Raw genomic sequence first — 22,157 nt, forward strand, 5'->3', positions numbered from 1 at the left:
GTTTAATCTATTCATGGTTTATTATTTCGTAAGCAGTAACGACTTTTCTTCAACTTAACTATCAGCTATTTAACCATAGTAATTGACATACTCCGTCGAAATCGGTTCCAAATCAGCTTTGATGACTGATATTTGACCTACCGTTCCTAAAAATTTTATGTGAAAAAATTTTGCTCGAGCAAATCCATTTTTGTATTGAAGGGATTCTTTGAAAAATGGGCTATATTTCTAATTAAAATAGCTTTTACTCACATGATCAGTCATAAAACTGGTTGATATTTTTCGACTTTCGATAGTTTTATTTACTTTGTCTCGTTCATCTTTTGGTATTTTTATAAGGTAATTTAGCAGCTACATATGTTAGGCTACTTTTCAGATATTCTATCTATACACCAATGATTAAACGCAGTTAAAGTTATGGCCCCCCTAAAGCCACTGTTCAAGGCGTGCTACCGCGTGAGGACTATAAAAACATTCTTTGCTTAGTTTCTTCAGTCCCTAGATATGTAATTTTTTCATTCCTACTGGTTTTTAAACAATATTCTATAAAACAACAATATGTATTTTCAAATTAGAGTTACTCCATGAAATGTAAATAATTATACATATAAAGTTTGCTACAAAGTTTGTAACACCCCAAAGGAAAAGTTGGAGACCCTATAAAAAATATGTAGAAATGGTTAGCATGATGAGTTGAGTCGATTTAGCTATGTTCGTCTCTCCATCCGTCTGTTTGTATATATGCAAACTAGTCCTTCATTTTTGAGATTCCGCTCTGATCGCCGATATTGAACCGTAGTAGCATATATGTAGCTGCCATACAAAATGAACGATCACGATTAAGTTCTGGTAAGGAATAGTAATATTTGTGTAGGGTATTATATTATAGCTTCATACAGCCGAAGCTAACGTTATGCCTTGTTTTTCCACTAAGCTCGTCGCCACTGAGATTTTCATCATATGAGTATTGAGCCCCGTCAGCTCTTGGATAACGAGGTTTTTTTTATACATATGTATGTATCTTAATTACTGAATGTTTCTTTAAATCTTATACTATTTTGTATATATGTATTTAACTAAGTATACTTCATGTACATACAATAAATAAGGGTAGTAATAAAAATTAAAATACAAGTATAATTTTTTCATTACAGATAACCTCACTTTTCCCTAACCTTTTTGCTAGTTATATCGGTAAAATTGAGTATTGTGCGCAGTAAATTGTGAAAATGACGTGTTTTGTGTATAAAAAAATTTCGAAAGTTTAAAAAATACCCCGTTAGTGTTTAATCGTGTTTTTGAAATCGTAAAATTAATGAAATAATTTTAAGTAAAAAAAAATTTTAATTAATATATATAATTAGTCTTAGTGTTCTTTTCCGCCACGGACACAGTGCCTCTTCCCATTTCATTAATTTTTTTCTCTCACACCCGCGCGCGTTAAACCACTATTCTGGCCAATCTGTGGCAGCGTCTACGTTCGCCACGGCCCAACCGGGCTGGTGGCGGCTACTTTCTCACCGGCACCTCACACTGGAATGCCGTTGAAACGACGGGCGGCGTACACTCGGCCACCGAAGAGTATGTCATCAAGGGCGGACGTGGCCGCAGTTCATTGGAGGCGATTGCACGCGCAGCTGTGGCGCCACTAACAACAAACGTCAGTGCGGCAGCGGCAGCTAGTACATCTTCAACAGCAACAACAACCACAACAACCAGAATGATTGCACCACGCTACCGTTTTCGCGATTTATTGCTCGGCGATTTCTCATTCAACGATGATGGCGAGAGGTAAGTGGGAATGCTTTTGATTAATATTTTGTATGAAAATTAGTTTTGTGAATATTTTTTGAATAATTTCTAAATTTAATTATAATATGGAAGCTTAAAACAAATGCAAGCGCCGAAATTCAAGTGAAAACTCGACTCAACACTATTTTAATATTCTAAATGCTCGTAATTCAACATTCAGTTACCGTTACATAATTAAATTTAATGCAAATTCTTAACTGTCGCAATTTAAGTAATTTAATTATCCGCTTGGTAATTCGTCATATGCAATATTTATTAAGTAATCTGTGCCATAAGCCATTTAAAATTTCCGCCATGTAGGCATTGCAACTTGAATAGCGATGGATTGTATTGTATGTATAGGGATGTATGTAAATGTGTGCACAATTACTTGAAGCTCTTAATCAATTGACAGTGATCGATAATTTAGGAAGGATATTAAGTATGAGCTACTCATCCCCCCGTCGAAATGTTAAATTATTACATAAACACACACATACATACATACATAAAAACATTTCGTTTGTTTAGCTTGTCATGTTGACAGCTTTAATGGTCGATCACACATTACCATTACAAGTGAGAAGTACAAGTAGTAATTGACCGACTTTTTTACTTAGCTGCAAGTGGTGTGAGTGTTTTATGCTCTTGCTGACCCTGTAGGCAAAGAATATTGCTTTTGGCCTAAACGTTTTATAACATTGTGTGATTTCGGTAGAAAAAAAAATTTTTTGTTTAACATTGCATTTTCTCACTCTTTACTCACTATAATTCTTTATAGGGTAGCTATAATTCTTTATAGGGTAGCTATAATTCTAAAATGTTGCCCGAAAACCAGCTTGGAATTAAATTACTAAATTATATAAAAATCTTATTTACCCCCAGTAAGTTTCTGGTATTTATTTTCTACAGTTAATCTACATTTTTCTGACCTAGATTCTAGTCAATTTACGATGTGAACTTTTCCAACAAGGTTCTTGTGGTTTCCAGCTTGTCAAATTATGTTTTGTTAACCTTCAGTTCTAATTTAAATTTGCCTAATCAAAGAGAATGATAAACTTACCATCACACCTCTCATGCAAGCCCCGAAACATTTGGTTGTTGTTGTTGTAATGATTATTCAGACCCTGTTTAAGGAGAAAGCAACAACGATAGGTCTAGAAAACGAGCGGTTTCAACGGGTTGGGACCATCGAGAAAGGAGAGTTATGTGATTTGGTTTCATTGGCTGACTCATTGCATGCAGGACATATGATTTGTATGTCAGGGTCTATACAAAACCTTTACTTTAAAAGCGTTGTAACGTTAGCGTTCCTTTTTAACTCTTTGTAAACTTAATGAAGAATATGTAGATTCTTACCGCTGGTGGGCGAAAAATTAAGATTTTTCTTGAGTGAGAATTTGTTTCATTCTAATTTTGTTATTGTACTTCTTATACAATTTTAATTCTATCTTAAGTAACTAAATGTATATGTGTATGTTTGTATATGGGGTTGTTTTTATTTGTACAACTCAATGCATGTGCGTGTGTATATATATGTATATGCAATCTGTGTTATTTGATATGGGTTTATTTTTCTGTATCGTAAATATGTTTGTATGTATTTTTGTATACACTATAAATTATGTGTTTACTTTCATAGACAATAATTTTCACATTTTTCGCAAGCAAAATCCCATATTACAATTCTTTTGCTCATTGCACTTTACACTTAGTGAACTGTATTTTCTCTATTTAATGATGTCTCTTGAATGTTGAATTCTGAGGTCTTTTTCGTGTTGTTTCAAAGCGTGCGGGACAAATCGAGCACAAACCTTTCTGAGGCCCAAATTTTCTGTCAAAATACGATAAATCGACGCTGCGGATATTGATAATTCCGATTCCATATATCTAAGCGACGATTTCGGCTCGTTTTTAATGAATTCACGCACAATTTCCATGTTTTTTTCCCGTCCCTCTTGAAAACGTTTAAACCACTCGTGACTACGGCTACGGGATAGACAATCATCACCATAAACTTGTTTCATCATTTGATGAGTTTTGGTAAGACTTTTACCAAGTTTAAAACAAAACTTAATGTTGGCTCTTTGTTCGATGCTCATTTTCCGACTCTACACTACAAATGTAATGTCACATGTACCGCGATATCTCAGCTGTTATACAAGTCAGCTGTTATATACATTTTATACGACAACACTGAAGAATACACAATTGAGGGATAACAATTTCAGACAGATGGCGCCACTAGAAGCCGCGTTGTTTAAAAAGTCCTGGAACTTTTGAATTGTACCTTGTACGTTTTGTACTGCCTAGGTATTGCCCATGTTCATGTCTAAGAATTGATTAGCCTGTTCAAAGATATTTGAACATACCTAATAGAAAGATTTTCGAACTTCCGCCTGACTTTATACCCCATATATCAGCCAATATGCGTGTTATCTTAATAATCTCTGTGCCTAAAATTTATACTAGACCCCATTAAACTAATATCAGGATTTTCAAACACCTGGTTGACTATACTCTTTATATTGTTAACGGTAACAGAGGTACCTTATTGAAACTCAGAGGGCATCTGTTTCTATTAATAATATGTACCTAATAAAATATTTGCAAACTACCGGTTGGCGTTATATATGATATATATCGGTCAATATGTACACTCAGTGACAAAAAAAAACCCACGCACTTTACATAACGGCTATATATATAATATATAGCGCAAAACTTAGGTTTATGTTAGCTTAAGTTAACAAAGCAAAATAAAATTATTTGTTACAAAAAAATTCTTAGTATTTTGTAGAACACCCCTCCTCCTCATAACCTCGGCTATTAGTTTTGGCATGGATTCAAACAAGCATTGAAGATAATTTTTATTAATTTCTTTTTACCATTAAATAGAGTAAATGCTTAACGGTGGCTAAAGCACAGCTTTCCAGAAAACGCTCTCCTTTCCTACGACGCACTGTGCACTGCATTTCCGTCGGGTCCAAACAAATTAAATTTGGATTCATCGAAAAAAATAAAATTTGTCTGAATCCAAAGTCCAAGTTTTGTGTAATTTTGCGCACTCTAGCCGCTGTTTCTTCATTCGAATAATGAGAAGTGGCTTTTTGGCTGGACGTCGCGCTCGTAATACAAGATTATTCAAGACATTTCGCATAGAAGGTTTAGTTATTTTTACCCCAGTAGTTTCGTAAAATATTGAATTGATTGTTCCAGCATATTGAAAGCGATCAGTAATGCACATTCGTTTAATTTGTCGTTCATAATGAGGTTTTACTTTTTTCGGACGCTCACTTCCCTTTTTAATACGCTTTTATTAGCTTGGGTTGTATGTATGTAATGGAATCTTGGAGCTCAATTTTCACCGGTTTCCAGAACCGTAGGCATAACCCCGCCCTTAAATCGTTTAATGTATAAATCTTCCAAACCACTAAAACTAATTCAACCAAATTTGCCGAGAGGAAGTCCTTCTAGCCCTTTTTCATACGCTGTGAAAATGGTCAAAATCACATAATAACCACGCCCACTCCCCATATAACAGTTATGTTAAAATATACTAAAAGTGGTATGACTGACGATGCGAATGTGCCATAAGCATTAATTTTCACAAACAAGATGGTAGGGAAGAGCTTTGTAGGAGGAGGCCTTTAAAGCGTGTTCTTTTTAGTATTTTTTTATTTTAGTATAATTTTTAATAATATTGCGCACACTCCAATCACCTATGTCCATTTTACGAGCTATTTGACGTTTGGATACTTGCGATAATTGGACTGCGTTTTTTTTTCTGTGAGTGTAAGATATCTTAGCAAAATTAACTGTAGTTATAATTTTAGATATATGTACATTTGTTTTATTCCAAAAGATGGAAAATTATATTGTACTAAATATAATAATTTCCGTTATTCTAACAAACCGCTGAAAATGGTTGGAGTTGGTCTAGGCCTTGGTCTTTGTCTCATATCCCTAATATCATGAATTGCCAATTTCTGGTTAAAGTTTTGCGTATCAACGAAAAATATTAAATTTAGCCTCTTTGTTTAAGTTTATGTCAGATATATCTCATTTGAGGATAATTTTAATATTATTTTCAAGGACGGCAAGTGAAATGTACTTGTAGTTATAATATATACATATGTACATAACTTAATAAAATACCAAATTTGATCGTAATTCATTCACGATTTCATCGAATAATGAATGTAGCATTCTTTTGCAGTATTTTGTATCATACAGGCTGGTTGAAAAGTTTCTGCGCTCGAAATGAAAAAAATACTTTTTTTGGTACGAAATATATTTTTTTATTTAATATAATCTCCCTTAACTTCAATACACTTATTCCAATGGTCGTCCAATAATTTTATGCCATCCTTATAATGACTTTCCGAAAGCTCTGCAAAATACGCGTCTACAGCTGTTAGAGCTACTTCATTCGACGAAAAACGTTCTCCACGAAGGAATAGTTTCTGGTTTCTGAAGAGGTAGTAGTGGCTGGGAGCCAAATATGGTGAATACGATGGATGCTTAAACAATTCGTACTTGAATTCGTTGGATTTTGTCTATGTTAAAACACTTTTGCAAGCAGGTGCATTTTCTTGATGAAAAATTATTTTTTTGTGCTACAAAGCAGGACTTTTCTCACAAATTTTTCATCCAGCTGATCCAAAAGCTGCAATAATATTCAGAGTTGATTGGTTTACCTTTCTGCAGATAATCAATCAACAAAATTCCTTTTGCATCCCAAAAAATTGATGCCATAAACTTCTTTGTTGATCGTTGTGACTTCGACTGCTTTGGAGCTGAACAACCAGCTTCAGTCCACTGTAAACGTTCTTGTTTCAATTTAGGATCATGGTGCTAGATCCAAGTCTCATCTGTAGTTACAAAACGGCGCAAGAAATTGGTTTTATTCTGCTTAAAACGCTCCAAATAATGCGGAGAAATTTGTTTTCGATCCAGTTAACTTTCCAAAAAGGTTTTTCATATGTAATCCTCCATGTAAAATATATATAATACTCGTTCGTCTGAGATGCCTATGGCATTAGCAATTTCACGTTTAGTCAAACTTGGATCTTCACTAACAATATTATGAATTTGCTCAATGATTTCTGGTGTGGTTGCGGTTTTTGGTCGTTCTTTGCGTGGATCGTCTTCAAGCCTAGTGCGACCACGTTTAAATTCACCAGCCCAAAACTCAACGGTGCGCTTTGAAGGTGAGGACTCCTTATACACTTCTAACAATTGTTCATAAATTTCCTTTGCTTTTAAACCTTTCAAAACAAAGAATCTAATCACTGCGCGATAATAAATTTTTACCATATTAAAAAAATCCTCTGACACGTCAACTTCAAATGGCTTGTAAACAAACAATTAAAAAAACAAAGAATTAATTAAGGATGACTTTGCGTAACATTGCATGTGTTCCCACTACAGACAACTGAAAAAACAAAAATTTGGAGCTACTAGTGTTTTCTCTTGGTGAGAGTAGAAACTTTTCAACCAACCTTTAAAGTTTTGCTAAAACCCCAAGGTTTTTCCCCGGATTTGATTCTTACAAGTTGTAACAGTATGAAATGTTCGGTTACACCCGAATTTAGCACTTCCTTACTTGTTTCTGTGCTATATGTTTCGCCGATAACCTGTTTCTATTTTTGGGTAAAATATTAACGATCGTATAACCATTTTTAAAATACCAGAAAAATTTTCATTGCAATCCGCTGAATGACTGCCATAAGAAAAAAATTTCTATAATTATATAAAGAGAAAATTTACAGTTCTTTATTGACAAAAGTTCTAGAGAAAGAAGGTTTCGTTTTTACCCAAACTGGTACGAGTACGTGTTAAGGCTTTTCGATATTGTATTTAATTCACAAAATAATGCTTATTTACGGTATACTGTGTTCAGAAGATTTTATAACAAACAAATGGACTCAACCTATTACAACTGACAGTTGACGGCGCCAGGGTTGCATTGTTGAGTTGCGTGCAAAATATTACTTAAATTGGCCATTTCAGCTGCAGTTGAGACGCGCTCAATGAATCAAACGAAAGGAGTGATATCATTCTGATTATTTTTATAGTGAAAAAAAACCGTTAACTGCTTAAAGTCAGATTATCATTGCTAAAATGTTGTGCTAGCTTTAAAGTGAAACAAATAAAAAACAATAATTGAATTTAAGTGAAGTGATTGATTCAAAATTATGCAAAAGTAATTACCTTAAGTTTTTCAGCACAGATTTTTAGGTTTTTATGTATGCGTATATTAGTGTGATAGGCCGTTTCACAGCACCAAACCTATATGAAAGTCAATTAAGTTAACATAATGACGACTATTAAAGAGATAATAAACAATTTATACAATTGCCACAATTTACCAAAGGCAAAATTTAAATAAATTATGCATTAAACTGGATTATTTTTGCACATAAATTATAAGCACAGAAATTTGAGAAATTAGTTTTACGCTATGCATTGTAACGGGATTGTAATCGCTGACACTATTTTTATTCTTTGTTGTTACTTTTTGGAATACAAAAAAATTTAATTATCATAAACATAATAAGTCAAATACTGAAAAAATATATTTAAATATTATTTAAATATAATTCAAAATAAGTTAAGAAACGAATAAAAATATTAAAAACATAAAAAAACTTTAACTTCGGCTGCACCGAAGCTTTAATACCCTTCACAGTAGCATTTCTTATAGCATAAGAGGGTATAAAAAGATCTTTATCTTGATCTTTCGGTTTGTATGGCAGCTATATACAATAGTGGCTTCTTGGGGAGAAAAAGAAGGGGGCGAAATTTCAGATCAATATATCAAACATTGAGAGACTAGTTCGACTCAGCTCGTCATTCTGATCATTTATAATGTGTAATATGTATGTACGGTATATATTTTATAGGTATATTATTTTATAATAATAATCAACATTTGTTTTACATTATAAAAAATTATTCTAAAACAGTACTTTTCCATTCACAGCATTCAAACACATCAGCTGTAAAGCTTAACGACTCTAATAAACCATTTGTTGTTAAATTCTACAATTTAGAGTACTTACCAAAATTTTGTCTCAGCGACGCCACATATTAATTTCGTTGTGTTTGTTAATCGATGTTTTTTTGGCTTAGTTTTTTTTTATCAAGGATAACCCTAGCATAGGTGCATTGAATTGCATAGTTTCCTTGATGAAACACAGACTTCTGATTTTCCGGATAAACAGTCAATCCATTCCACATTCAGTAAGTGAAGATAACCAGAAACTTCACTATGTACCATAATAGGTAAATATCAAATGAAGCGTGAATTTTGTTTGTTTTTGTTGAGACCTTTAGTTTGTCCCGGCTAGTTTATGTTGAGCGATTTTGGGATTTCGTTGCTCGATTAATACTGGTAATACATTCTGAACACATACATATATATAGCATGACAGCTTGTTTGACAGCTATCTCTGTTGGGAATTTTGAAACTAAAAACCTAAAAACATTTTCTATAGACGTTTTTTTATTTGGCGAAGAATCGCGTAAAGTTATGACAATCGGTCCGCAAATTCTCATAATATAGAATTGTCATCTCCGATTTGACATAAATCAGTTCGCGCAAGCGTTTAATTCTTTACTATAACTTCGGTACTTCATACGAAGTAGTTAGCTTCGGTTGAATGAAATATAGTTAATAATTTTTCAATAATATATTTCAGAACAGCATATTATTCATTTAAAAATAAAATTTACGTCATATACATTTTTTATTTATTTTTGAAATAAAATTCACTCCAAAGCAGAGCGAACAAGGATCAGATCGGTATACACACGATATATAATAATACAAGTAGGTATATATGTTTTTTTTACAATAAAAAAGTGCATCTTATTCTTCTAGAAACCCACCTTGTTAAGTTCAATTCACATCAAGTCGAATCGCTCGAGCTTATGAACTATAGTCTGGAACATTTCAGCAATGCGAGTCTAATAGCAAACATGAATGTATGGCAAATCGAAGTGATGTGAATGTCTGTGCTTTAATGTCAAGCACCTTTCAAAGTAATTTCATTTAAAGTATTTATCGGAAGGCATACATTAATGCGTCGACATTATGTCCGATCCAGAAGAGTAAATATCTGTTATAATCCAAAGACCACGTAGCCACAATTTCATTCGATTGGCACTTATCAAATAATGATACAATATGAATATGATGTGTCAGCGAGGGGTAAAGGGGAAATGCTTAAGCTAATTTGGAATTATAGTGTGGAGAATGTGAAATAACTTTTAGCAGATGTTTTAATAACACTCTAAATAGAACGAATAACAATAAAGGATATCTGGCTTCAACAATACCAATCTAATTTAGTTCGCAACCTTTTCCAAATTCTAATAAAATCTTATTTGAAAACTTAGCTTGACAACAATATTGCAGGTTTCTTCTTATATGATTAATTTCATTGATTAAAAACTTTAAACCGGTGACAAACACTTCTACTGGCCACTCTTTTACAAATTATTTTCTACTTTGAACCTTTGAGTTCCTTTTTGCGGAGACTTCTATTTAAATAGTTCGGTCACCTTATTCATTTAGTTTTATTACAATTTGCAATAGGTTATTATCCAAAGAATCGTTAGAATCTCCGTATATATTGTTCAGATCGGTCGACTATAGTATATATGTAGCTGCCATTCACACTGACCGGTTATAATCAAGATAGAAATCTTCTTAAAATATCTTTTTCCTTATTATGTTGGGTGACATTGATTCGACCTGAAGGTTGCTTATATCAAACAAACTGATATATTTTTCTTAGATAATTCGGACTACATACACCTCAAAAAAAGTAGCCAATTTATCCTGAACGACCTTCGACCTGTATTCGTTCGATAGATGACAAAATATTAAGTTTTTTACAATAACAACAATAGCAATTATACAATTCAGCAATGAAATTTTAACCTTACAAATCAATATTATATATATATCCGTTATGTCTGTTATAAAAATAGCAGAAAATAATATCTATTTATATTAATGTTGTTTTATTGGAATTCGATTAACTGCCATCTCCTCTATAGAAAGTTATTTATTTTAACGTTGCTCACGTTTCGCAGTCGAGACATGCACCTGTCATAATATAATAACAACAATTAAAATGAGGAAATTAAAAAAAAAACACATATGAAGAAATTCGTTGGAAAATTTTGTTATATGCAATTATTTTTGTTATTGTATTATCAATATACGAATTTATAACGTTGTCGCGTGCGTTGCGTCAATTTTTGATGGTTTTGATTTGTGAGTTTCGATATATTCTGTGGGTTTTATATCGTAGAGCCTAGCATGTGTCAGTTAACATTGCGGCAATTGCTTTATTCACAAATCCACCGATTGATTTCGTATTAATAGCATTGCATAGAGCAGTAGACGGAAGCACAATGGAAGCTATTGCGTAATGTCACATATGGGTATTATTATTGTGCTCATAAGTCATTGTGTGGATGTGGATTGAAAGCGAAAGAAAGGAGGTCCAAAAGTAGAGATTAAAAAGTTAATTTTATTTCCTTTTCTCCACAGAGATTAATAAATTTATTGAATTAAAAATATATATGTTTTTCATAATAGTTCCTTATTATAAACTAACTTTTATTTGCATTTTAAGTTAAGATAAATCTGAAACTATCCAATTCGAGTTGTTTAAGTTTCGTTGACTAACTTTCAACTATTAATCGTTCAGCAGATATTTTTTTTTTAGATCTTTTTAGGACTGGACATCCGATCAGACAGGTTCAGTACATTTGGATCCCGTAAGAGGCATATACGTTTATACAATTGTATATACTTGGGTTTCAAAACTATTAGACTGATTTGAATGATATAATCAGACAAGCTCTAAAAGGGAGAACCAGGCATTTATCTTCTTGATTTTAATAAAGAGCAAAAGATAATGTTATCATCGGTTGCAACGAATAATACAACAATAAGCTTAACAAATACCAAATATTTCATCTAAAAACCTAATTTTGATCGGTCAGTTTGTATGGCAACTATATACTATATTTGTCCTATATTAACAGTTTCGACAAATGAAAAGCTTCTTGAGGAGAAAAGAACGATATTTAAAAAATATGTGGGAATAGTTCGCATATGGACGGACAGACGAAGATGGCTACATCGCTCCAGCTTGTCAAACTGATCATTTATATATACATTTTAAGGGGTCTCCGACGTTTTCTTTTGGGTGTTACAAACATCGTGGCAATCTTCGTTTAACCTGTTCAAGGTATAATACAATTTTTATGATACAGAGTGTACCGTTATTCCTTTTAATCAAGTTCTGATAAAAAACATGAAAGAGGCAACAGCTCTGGGATTTTCAAAAAGGTATGACTTTAAAGTGAGACTTCCTTACATTTTTCTTACAGTGGGACGGGTTTTGACGGCCGAATCGTATTTGAACATGCCTGTTCTTATTAGCTAACTAATTTAATCGATAGTTCTTTCTTTCTACACGACACGATGATAGTAAATCTCCATCGGTGTGAATTTTTTTAAAATTCCGTATCATCTTGACTTAGTTGCTCGAAATACGAGCTTCTAAGATCTAAACTAGATATAGAAAGTTCGAAGAACGTTGAAATACTCCAATATAATTCATAGTAATACCGTAAAAGTGCTAGGTACTTATACCTTTCTCGCGAAAGACACAAATGTTGATTTTTCATAGCCTGATTCTTAAAATATATGGTTGTAATTAATTTCTAATTTCCGATATTAGAACTGTTTCCCTGGTTTATTGCAGTAGGTTTATTTGGTTTGGTACGCGAAACTTACTCTCAGTTTCAGCTAGAATTGAATCTCCTTTAAAAACCATTATTGTTGTTCTGCTTAAAAGAAGTCGTTGTAACACTATGTTATATCAGTTGTTTTAGCATTGCAGCATGGTTTCTGAAATATAGTATTTACAGGAAGAAAGTACTTAGGATATCTTCATAACCGAAGGAGGATATATAATGGCAGAATATCTCGATCCATTTTCTAAATTAGGAAGAACATAATATTATATTCAGAACGGAATTAATGTAAATTGGGCATACCTAAACTATGATTATAGTTACTATTTTCTCATATGCTAAAGAGTAGAAGGCGTAGTGCTATGATGAAGTCAAGAATTTTACCAGACTTCTTTGGGCTAGTTTAGTTTTAAAATAATAAACAAATTCCTCAAGCTTTCAAAACGATATTTTAAACTTACCTAGTGTATTTCAGAAGAGTTTTCTCTAATTTTCCTCCTAATCTTGTAAAGATGTAAAATTTGCAATAAACTCGTTATATAAATAACTTTTTCAAGAACATTCTTGATTTAAATAAATCAAAATAAGTTTGGCGCTTAAGAGATAAAAACGAAGTATTATTTGTATGTCACAAAAAGCAATAAGAATTTAATTTCCTTAACCCACCCCCACAAAATTCTACACCAAATTTTTTCAACAGCTGTTCCACTTGTTCAGGTGTATGAATTGGTTAGTAGAGAATCCCGACGGTGCAGTTATGTCACGCATGTAGAACGCATATGTGATGAAAATCGCGCTCTCGCAGCGGATGGCATTGCGGCTACTCAAACCTGTGCCGCTGCTGGTTTTGTTTTTTTCTGCCACAGAGTGGTACGAGTATATATGTATACATACATAAACATATGTACATACAATGTAGAGATATAGAAGAGTATACTCAATACCATCACAGCACATGTACTGCGAATATGTTGGCATGCGTCTGTTGTTGTATAGGAATGTACATAAATGTGCACGAGCTTTGGGCACATTCACTTCTCCAGCTAAACGTGGCGAAAAAAAATTGAATTTCTTCATTCACTATGCCCGAGAACATGTGTAAACGTTTCCTGCTGTGCACTTGGCAGGTGTTGCCAGTTCTTTGCATTTAGTTGCTTGTATGACGGTGTAAAACAATTGAGCATACCCACTGTACGTAGGCGTTGTGGCACCTGGATGTCGTTGCGGGATCCCGAATTCCAGTGGAATTTGTATGTTTGTTTTGCAATAATCTTAGCTCTTCACATTCTTTTGGAACAGTTAGATATTCGTACGAATGTGATACAGATATGATATCTGATCTTCAGCTGATAAAAAAATCGCCGGATTAAAATTTTTAGTTCGAGTGGGTGGTATATAATAAAATAAGAAAAGTAAGCTAATATATTAAAATTTTTGTCCATTTCTTCGCAATTAATTTTTCAGAGCTGGCAACTCAATTTTTGTAAAAAAATAAAAATATTAATCAATTAAAATAATAATGCAATTCGGTCATGCCTTTTAGAGGTTAAGCAAAACACGCAAACAGTAGATACATTTTGTTTGGATTGAAGAAAAAATCAGTATTCATTTCTGAAATCGGGGTCCCTAAATTTTATTATTGAAATACCGAAATTTCGGGACTGGTATTATTTCGGGTATATTTGAAAAATTTGAAAGTACATAAAATTTTGAAAGGGGTTGGCATGTTTTAACGTTTGGCGCAGTAGGCACTTGATGTATGTTCCTAACCATCTACATATGTACAGATGAATTTATGTCTGTATGTATACATACACATATGTGAGCAAACGTATGGACAGTTATGTGAAAATGAGTCTTCATTTGTAGGCTGATAATTGCGGTTGACTTTAGTAGTCACGCCTACATTGGTAGCCAACGATTTACAACCGTTAATTGCTTGCAATTAAATGCAGTGCGTTCAGCTATTTTAATGGCGCAGAAAATCGTGTTTTTTCAAGAAGAAAAAAGAAACGGAGTAACAGAAAAGAAATCCCAAACAAAAATTCTTAAATAGTATCCTTTCTTCTGTTCACCTGCTTTATCTACTATTAATCGTTCTGCAGCGTGCGTAAACGCTCATTATGCACGTTTATAGCGGCTGTTTATATGCTACATAAATTATTTGAGTGCGCACAAAATGACATTACACTAAATTTTAGCTTACAATTCTTTTTTTGTCTGTAGTTATACTCGTTACGGTGCCATCAATTTTTCCCCTAATGACTTGTCTTGTGTTCTTCACCAGGAGTTTCTCATTTTCATCTGCTTTTGCAAATAAATAATTCTGTCACATTATCATGCTCGGATATTAAGTAAATATTTTATTCCATCACGCTTCAGCTTAATTACCTTTGTATTCCATTTCCGTTTCCGTGAAAGTATTTGGACTGATTTAGTGATCCTTATTCATATTATTATAAGGTTCTTCTGCGAGGTTGAAGTGTTTTTGAACATAAGCTTAATGCTTTGTCATCTGATATTGCGAGCTAATAAAATTCAATAAAACGTTATCAAGTCAGAAAGGTGGATTACTTTTTTTGGGGTTGGCAAGACTTTTAAAAACAATTTCTCTCTTTAATGCCGTGAATTAGGCTCTAAAAATTAGAGAAATAATGTAATTTATGCATAGCGTTCAATTAATAGGTTCTAAATTACAGTGAAAGCAGTTGAAAAGAGTATTTTTGTATACTCTCTTAATTTGTCTGAGCACAGAAAGCAGAGATACTATGAATAATTAGGCTTACATAAGTAACCAAATATAAAGCATTTCAAACAAAATGTAAAATAAACATATTTCATCAAATAGTATTGCCAACTGTTTTCAACAAAAATAGTTTTGCAAATAAAATTTCAAATGTGCTTTTAGAAAGGCCATAGCTAGAAGCACTCAATGTAAATAATAATTTTTATTATAGACAAACTTAAATATAGAGTTGTCATAAGTGTATATTGTACACAATTATAAGTTGTAAGCGAAAACAAAATTTACACATAAAGTTTAAGTTGTGTTTATAAGATTTACACTCAAATGCTGGAATACATTTTTAAATAGGGTTGCCACTAACTTTAAGAGAGTATAAAATTAATGTTAATGGCGCTTTATACATGTTTTAATTTTAAATATTTTATTTTACATACGCTTGCCACCAACAATTTGTAATATTAAATAGGAAACATTTTGTAATGAGCAGAGAAGTTCTATTACTATAGAGCTACTATTTACTGAAGCATTTTAGCTCCTTTGATTGTGACTGTTCCGCTCACTTTAAAATCATTTGCCATAATGGACTTTATTAGCGTTTTCTTCAATAAGAGCTTATTTTTGAGTATTATGCAGGTAATTTTCACATTTTTATTTTTTATTAGTAGGTGGCAACTCTGCTTCTAATTTTTTTCGTTACAAATTCTGCTCAAACTGGGTTTATTTGGTAACTACATATTTTAAAATTTGCGATGTAAATTCTTCTTTTTTTAAACGTGGCAACTCTTGTAAAATACCTATTTTGTTCTAAGTGCTTTTTAATATATTTCTTAAATACCGTCAATTTTATAATTATACATCATTTACATATTGAAGTAAACTTTTATTTTCACGCAGGTGGCAACGCTTTTAAAAGTTGCCAACTTCTTAGTTAAATTTTCTTGATTTCCATGGAGCTCCGTGAAAATTTTAAGGATTTCGAAATCCGTAGGGAACATACATACAATATACATAAGACGCCAGATACAAATATTTTTAATTGTATTGTAATTATATTTAGTAATTAAACACTAAAAACATCCTGAAGCACAAAAAACAAGAAAAAACGGTAACTTCGGCTGCACCGAAACTGTAATACCGTTTTCAAATAAAAACGGTTCCTTTCATGAACTTGATTTTGATCGGTCAGTTTGTATGGCAGCTATATGCTATAGTGTTCCGATCTGAACAATTTATATTATTGTAAAGATATCTCGCAAAATGAAAAACTTTTCGATACAAACACTTGATTCAGATCGTTCAGTTTGTATGGCAGCTATATCGGCGGTTACCTGGCATAAATAGTGGCAAAATATTTATATTTTATATGACAGAATAGTTTCGCACCTCTTAAGAAACACCCTTTAATAATATAAATAGTCCATATATTGTTCGATATTCATAAAAATATACTCACATTTATATCTTTTTACTTTGATTATGCTTTAATAATAATTAATAATTGAAAAGTGAGCATCAAGGTAATATTTACGGTACCGTTAGCTCCAAAATGTAATTACTCACTCTCTTCGATAATTACAAATTAAAAATTTAAACTCTACTGTTAATTAAGTTATTATAAATTTTACAGAATTTAATTTCGAACACGAACTAATGGTAAAAAGTTTTTACAACTCTGCCACAAACAAATGCACAAGCACGTGGGCGATGAGCGGAAAATCCACGAGCTGACAGTTAACCGTTTTTTTGTAAAAAGCGGAACACCTTTTAATCACTCAAATGCCACAATCAAAAGAATATAAAAAAGGACAAGCGTAAAAGGAAAATGAAATAAAAAATTTTTTTGACAGCTTAATAAATATTTTCTTCTTTGTTTGAATAATTTTTTGTGCTAAAAGTCGTGCGGCATGTCAGCAGGTGGATGAAAGAACGTGTAAAATGGGTAAAAACTTTTTGTGGAATTTGTCGAAAACATAGAAAAAAGTTGTTGATCGAATTTGGCGATTTTATAATAAATAAACGAATACTGTTGCCAAAAAGGTAGCTGAGGTTAATTAAATATATAATATAAATGTATGTATATATAATATATTATATTTGTATTAGGGTGGAAAATATTTCTGAAATTGCTGATAAGTGTTGAGAATTATTCGTGGCCTAGTCAAGAAATATATAATATATAAGTCTCCCCCTAACGGAAAATAAAACCGTAAAATATGAGTTATGAAGAAATTTCGATAATAAAAAGAGACTGAAGATTGTATAAGTAATGTTAGGTAAAACTATACTTATAAATTTAATGAATTCTGATCCGGTGTATCGAATAATCAAGAAGTATTATATGAGACCACATAGCCCTGTAGGAAACAGAAAGACATTCAGAAGAATTATTTTTAGTTTTTATTTGTTTTGTTTGTATTTTCTTAATGTAAGTGTATACATATTATCTTTAGTTTTGCCATGTGAAACTTACATAAAATACTTTTTGATGACCACAATATATAATTAAAATTTTTTTCATTTAACGGTAACTCTATTTCGGCAGTTGTCAACTTTATTCCTGAGTATTTCTAAAGTAAAAACTTTACATTCTCACATTTTTTTGCGAAAGGCTTTCTTTAGCATTTTACATTAGGCACTTATGGATAATTTTTGGTCCAGCACACGTTTTTCCAATATGTGGCAACTTTACTCTAAGGCTTCCTTCCTTCTGTTACCTATACTTTACCAAGAACTTTATTAAACGTCTTTTGGCGCTCAAGTTCCAATATTGTATTAATTTGATGATTGTATCTGTCAGACATTCGTTTTATTTTTAGTTTTACTATTTTTGATAGGTGGCAACTCTGTTTCAAAATATGGCTTTGTTATTAATTTCTCCAAGTTTTTTTTAGATATCTTACGTGTTATGACACGAATTTTTTAATATTTTGTTTCGCATAAGTTCGATGGGTGGCAACACTAATACATATATGACTAAGTTGAAGAATTCTTAAACTTCCGATTTTTTTAGAATCTATGTATTTTTATATATTTTGTCATATTTTTATGATTTTTATTAGGTGGCAACTCTATTATGTACTTTGACTAAATTGAAGAATTCCGAAATGAAAAAAGTTGAAATTTTTTTTAGAATCCTTTATTTCCTTAAATTTTTTTGAAAATTTTTTAACGTAATAGTAGGTGACAACTCTGTTACACAATATGACTAAATTGAATAATTCTTAAATTATCGAATTTTTGTAGAACCCTCGTATTTTAATATTTATTTTGTTATATTTTCAACGTTATTATTAAGTGGCAACTCTGTTCCAAATTATGTTAAAATTAAAAGTTTACATAATACTTCCTGGCCGATACGAATTTGTTTTATTGCTTAGTTTTGACTTGCTGTCTTCGCCGATGAACTTTCTATTCTTAAGTCTTATTTATTTATTTTCAAGAGATTTTCCCGTAAATAATCGCTACTCTTTTTTCTGTCATAAAAGTTGAGCCTACCTTAATGTATGAATTTGTATCGGAAATAATGTAAATGTTAGTAAAATGTGCAATAACTGACACTTTTATTTGGACATACAGGCATTCACACACATACATACACACCCATACCTATATATACATACATATATTCACAAGAGCATTCTTGCGTCTCAATGTTACACAGTTATTGCGTGCGTGGAATAATTTTGGTATCTTCCGCTATCGATTACAAAAATTTCCTTTTTTCATAGCAAACATTTTGTAATTCTCTCTTTATTGCGTTTCGCTGTTGGTAATGTCGAATTATTGGCATTAAATGAGAAATTACATTGTCTACAAAAACAACTAATGTAGTTTTACGATGTCCAACACGTTCAATAGCGGAGAAAATCAACGTTGTACAAAAATAATCAACGTTATCATATTAATTTTCATTTTGTAAATTCATCGGTTCGCGTTATATTTTACCTTTCTTTAGTTGACTACAATTTACACGTTTTATTTTTACTTCCTTTATTGTTGTGATTAGCAGGAAATAACCATTTATAATAACTCTGAAAATATGTACGAAACTCAAAAACAATTGTCATGTCAAACACTAAATCGGAAAATTAGCTTCGCACATTTTTCACTGCTGACAAGTCATTCTATCAGTTATAACAGTTATGTATATATGTATACTATAAATAAATGTAAAGTAAGGTTATGTATGGCTACATTGATATACTGCTTTTTTTTGTCTTACGTTGTTTTAGGAAGGCCTCTTTAGCTATTTTTCTTTGTTGGCATTTTAAATTTGTCTTCCAAATTATTTGGCTAGTAAATTTGTTCGACATAACATAAAAATTTTTAAATTTATTATTTTCTTATCTTTTCCGATTTCTAAAATGTTAATTCTAAGAAGAAACAATCCGTTTAATCTCTCCTAACACCAGAGTTATGCCACGAAATTTTCTCTGTTCCCCTTCGGAATATAAACTTAACTGTTTCCCTTATTACGGCTTTTGCTTTTCTTAGTTGTCAGTCAGTCGAATTTCTTGCTGCTATATCATTTTAAGTAATCCGGTTTGGTAGATTACGAACAGATCAGAACAGTGAAAGATTAAAACAGTCAAAGATCAATTGAATACAAAAGAACGCAGAAGAGACTGAGGAATTGTTGTATACTTTAAAACCTTTAGTTTTGCATCTAGAAAATCTATAAGTCTTTTCAATCTTTGCTTAAAACGATTACTCTTTCGAGATGTTAAGTCGATTTTGCCTCAATAACGATTTTCCATTATCATTTCGATTAACTTGAAAACTAAAGGGAAACCATAAATCAAATGATATATGTAAATAGATATATAGAAATAAAGGTATTTGTGATCTTCGGCAAATTGTGCGCCTCCCACACTCCGATCACTTCTTCTATTCCCAAAAATGCGCTTGGGTAATGAGAGCTACGCGATAGTTTTGCGTATACGTCATTCCGATCACTTTGTTCATCCTTTGGCAATCGTAGCCCATTCAAGGACTGTTTAGATATCTTTAGCGCAAGATCGCAGAAACAGTTTCCGTCGATCAAATGCTCACCTATAGCTAGTACCGATGATTTTTAACATTTTTTCGTTCTCCCGAATATTTTCATTGAAGATTTGTGAACTCATTCCGATCACGTGATCCATTAGCTTAACTTTAATGTACAATTGACATTTTTGTTTATTTACTGCACCACTCAGATAAAAGTGAGCCTCATCGAAGAAGATGATTTTCATAAAAAAAGTTAACATTACTGAATACAATGAAAAAAATTTACAGATCATGATAAATAAACTTTTAATAAATTTGATATTTGAACTTTGAATGTGTGATAATCAAGCAATTTACATTATCACACCTAAAAGTATGCAGCCTCCTATACGATTTCACGCCTTCTCTGCTCCCAAATGTATGCTACATACATCTGGTAAATAAACCTTTTTAAAATTTTATGCGTGTACGAGCGATTATTTAGACGTAAAATTTTACGCGGAAGCGTATTGTAGCACGCACATTTATACACAAATCCATATGTACAAGGGCAAACGAACCATATTAGTAAATATTTATGGGAGTGAAGTATAATTTTGAGCGCAGCACGTGCGCGGTGTTGCATACAAAATTTTATTTGCTATTTGCATATGTATAAAATATGTATGTGTATATGTTGGTGCTGAAAATGACGGTAAGGAAAAAAATAACGTATTTCTTATACATGTAGGTATTTTTTATTATTTATTTAGAAACAATTGTTCCTTTTTAATTCACTTATTTATTTATTTTTATTTTTATTTTTAGCATTACATGCACATTTACATTATTCTTACGTCACATGAACATATGTAAATATATAACAAGTAAGGGAGGGCTAAGTTCGGGTGCAAACAAACATTACCTCGAAATTTGCAATTTAAATTTGATTGCTTGAACTTTTAACACCAAATAACTTTTTGTTTCCTGAGGACACGAAAATATTTTAATGAATTCTTTTTAAATTCGTAAATAACTGAAAAATCTTAAATTTAAAGACTAAATTAAAAAAAATATAGTAGATAATGAACGATAAAAAATTATGAGGTCTAGTAAAAACCAAAAATATGTATGTTATTTTTCCAATATATGACCTTATTATTCTGTATCTCGCGTTGTAAATATAAGTCGGTTTACGCTATATAACTTCAGAAAGATAAGATTTCGTACTAAGAACTACGGAGACAGATTGCTTGACTCAGTATGGTATAATATGTATATATATATAGCTATATAAATTGATTTATATGATATATATTATTTTACAGTTTTTCTTCGTCAAAGGCGAAAACCCATTGTTTCAATTGCACAGATACCAAATATTGCACAAAAAGCCGTTTCAATCTTTTAATTAAGGTTGGCTAGCAAAAAGAAGCTCGATGTATGAGAGCCAACCGAGAAAAAAAAACCTCGTGGACCGAATTTACAGCAAAATCGATGCATTTCTGAAGCGAATGTTTATTGGTGATGGAGAGTGGCTTACTTACATAGGTTGCCTTTCAAATTTCGGAGTTTGGCAACCATAGTGTTGCAATCTGCAACTCACAACTTTATCTGAAAGTTTGACATTTTTGATGTTATACATATTCGGAACGTTTTGACTTACGAGCAATATTTGTGTTGTTTACAGTAACTTAAAATATTCATTTTGGCAAAAAAATGAAATTAAAACGCGAACATTTTTACGCGATTATTTTTGAACTTAATTCAATGTTTGGTGATGAAGCTCCATCAAGTGAATCATGTGAACTATCCTGAGGTTGAGACAACTATAAGTGGGACAAAACACATTCAATATTGCATG

The 22,157-nt window shown here is 32.0% G+C and overlaps 2 long non-coding RNA genes across 3 annotated transcripts in view; both read right to left on the bottom strand.

Moving 5' to 3' along the window:
* The window catches only part of LOC118680990 (uncharacterized), a 36,365-nt gene extending 19,188 nt beyond the window's left edge, over nt 1–17,177 (bottom strand). The window contains exons 1-2 of one of the 2 annotated variants that reach the window (XR_004976619.2): nt 16,779–17,177; nt 14,971–15,107 (exon numbers count right to left, since the gene is read on the bottom strand). This is a non-coding gene — a long non-coding RNA (uncharacterized lncRNA). The remainder of the gene's footprint in view (nt 1–14,970; nt 15,108–16,778) is intronic. The other variant, XR_004976620.2, reaches the window with a different exon arrangement.
* Nucleotides 10,266–12,817, bottom strand: LOC118680991 (uncharacterized). Its single transcript, XR_004976621.2, has 3 exons — nt 12,620–12,817; nt 10,745–10,912; nt 10,266–10,658 (listed from the first exon to the last, which is right to left on the bottom strand). It is a non-coding gene; the product is annotated as an uncharacterized lncRNA (long non-coding RNA).
* Nucleotides 17,178–22,157: the final 4,980 nt, after the last annotated feature.

The sequence above is a fragment of the Bactrocera oleae genome, chromosome 4 (genome assembly GCF_042242935.1).
Source record: "Bactrocera oleae isolate idBacOlea1 chromosome 4, idBacOlea1, whole genome shotgun sequence".
NCBI classification, from domain to species: Eukaryota; Metazoa; Arthropoda; class Insecta; order Diptera; family Tephritidae; genus Bactrocera; species Bactrocera oleae.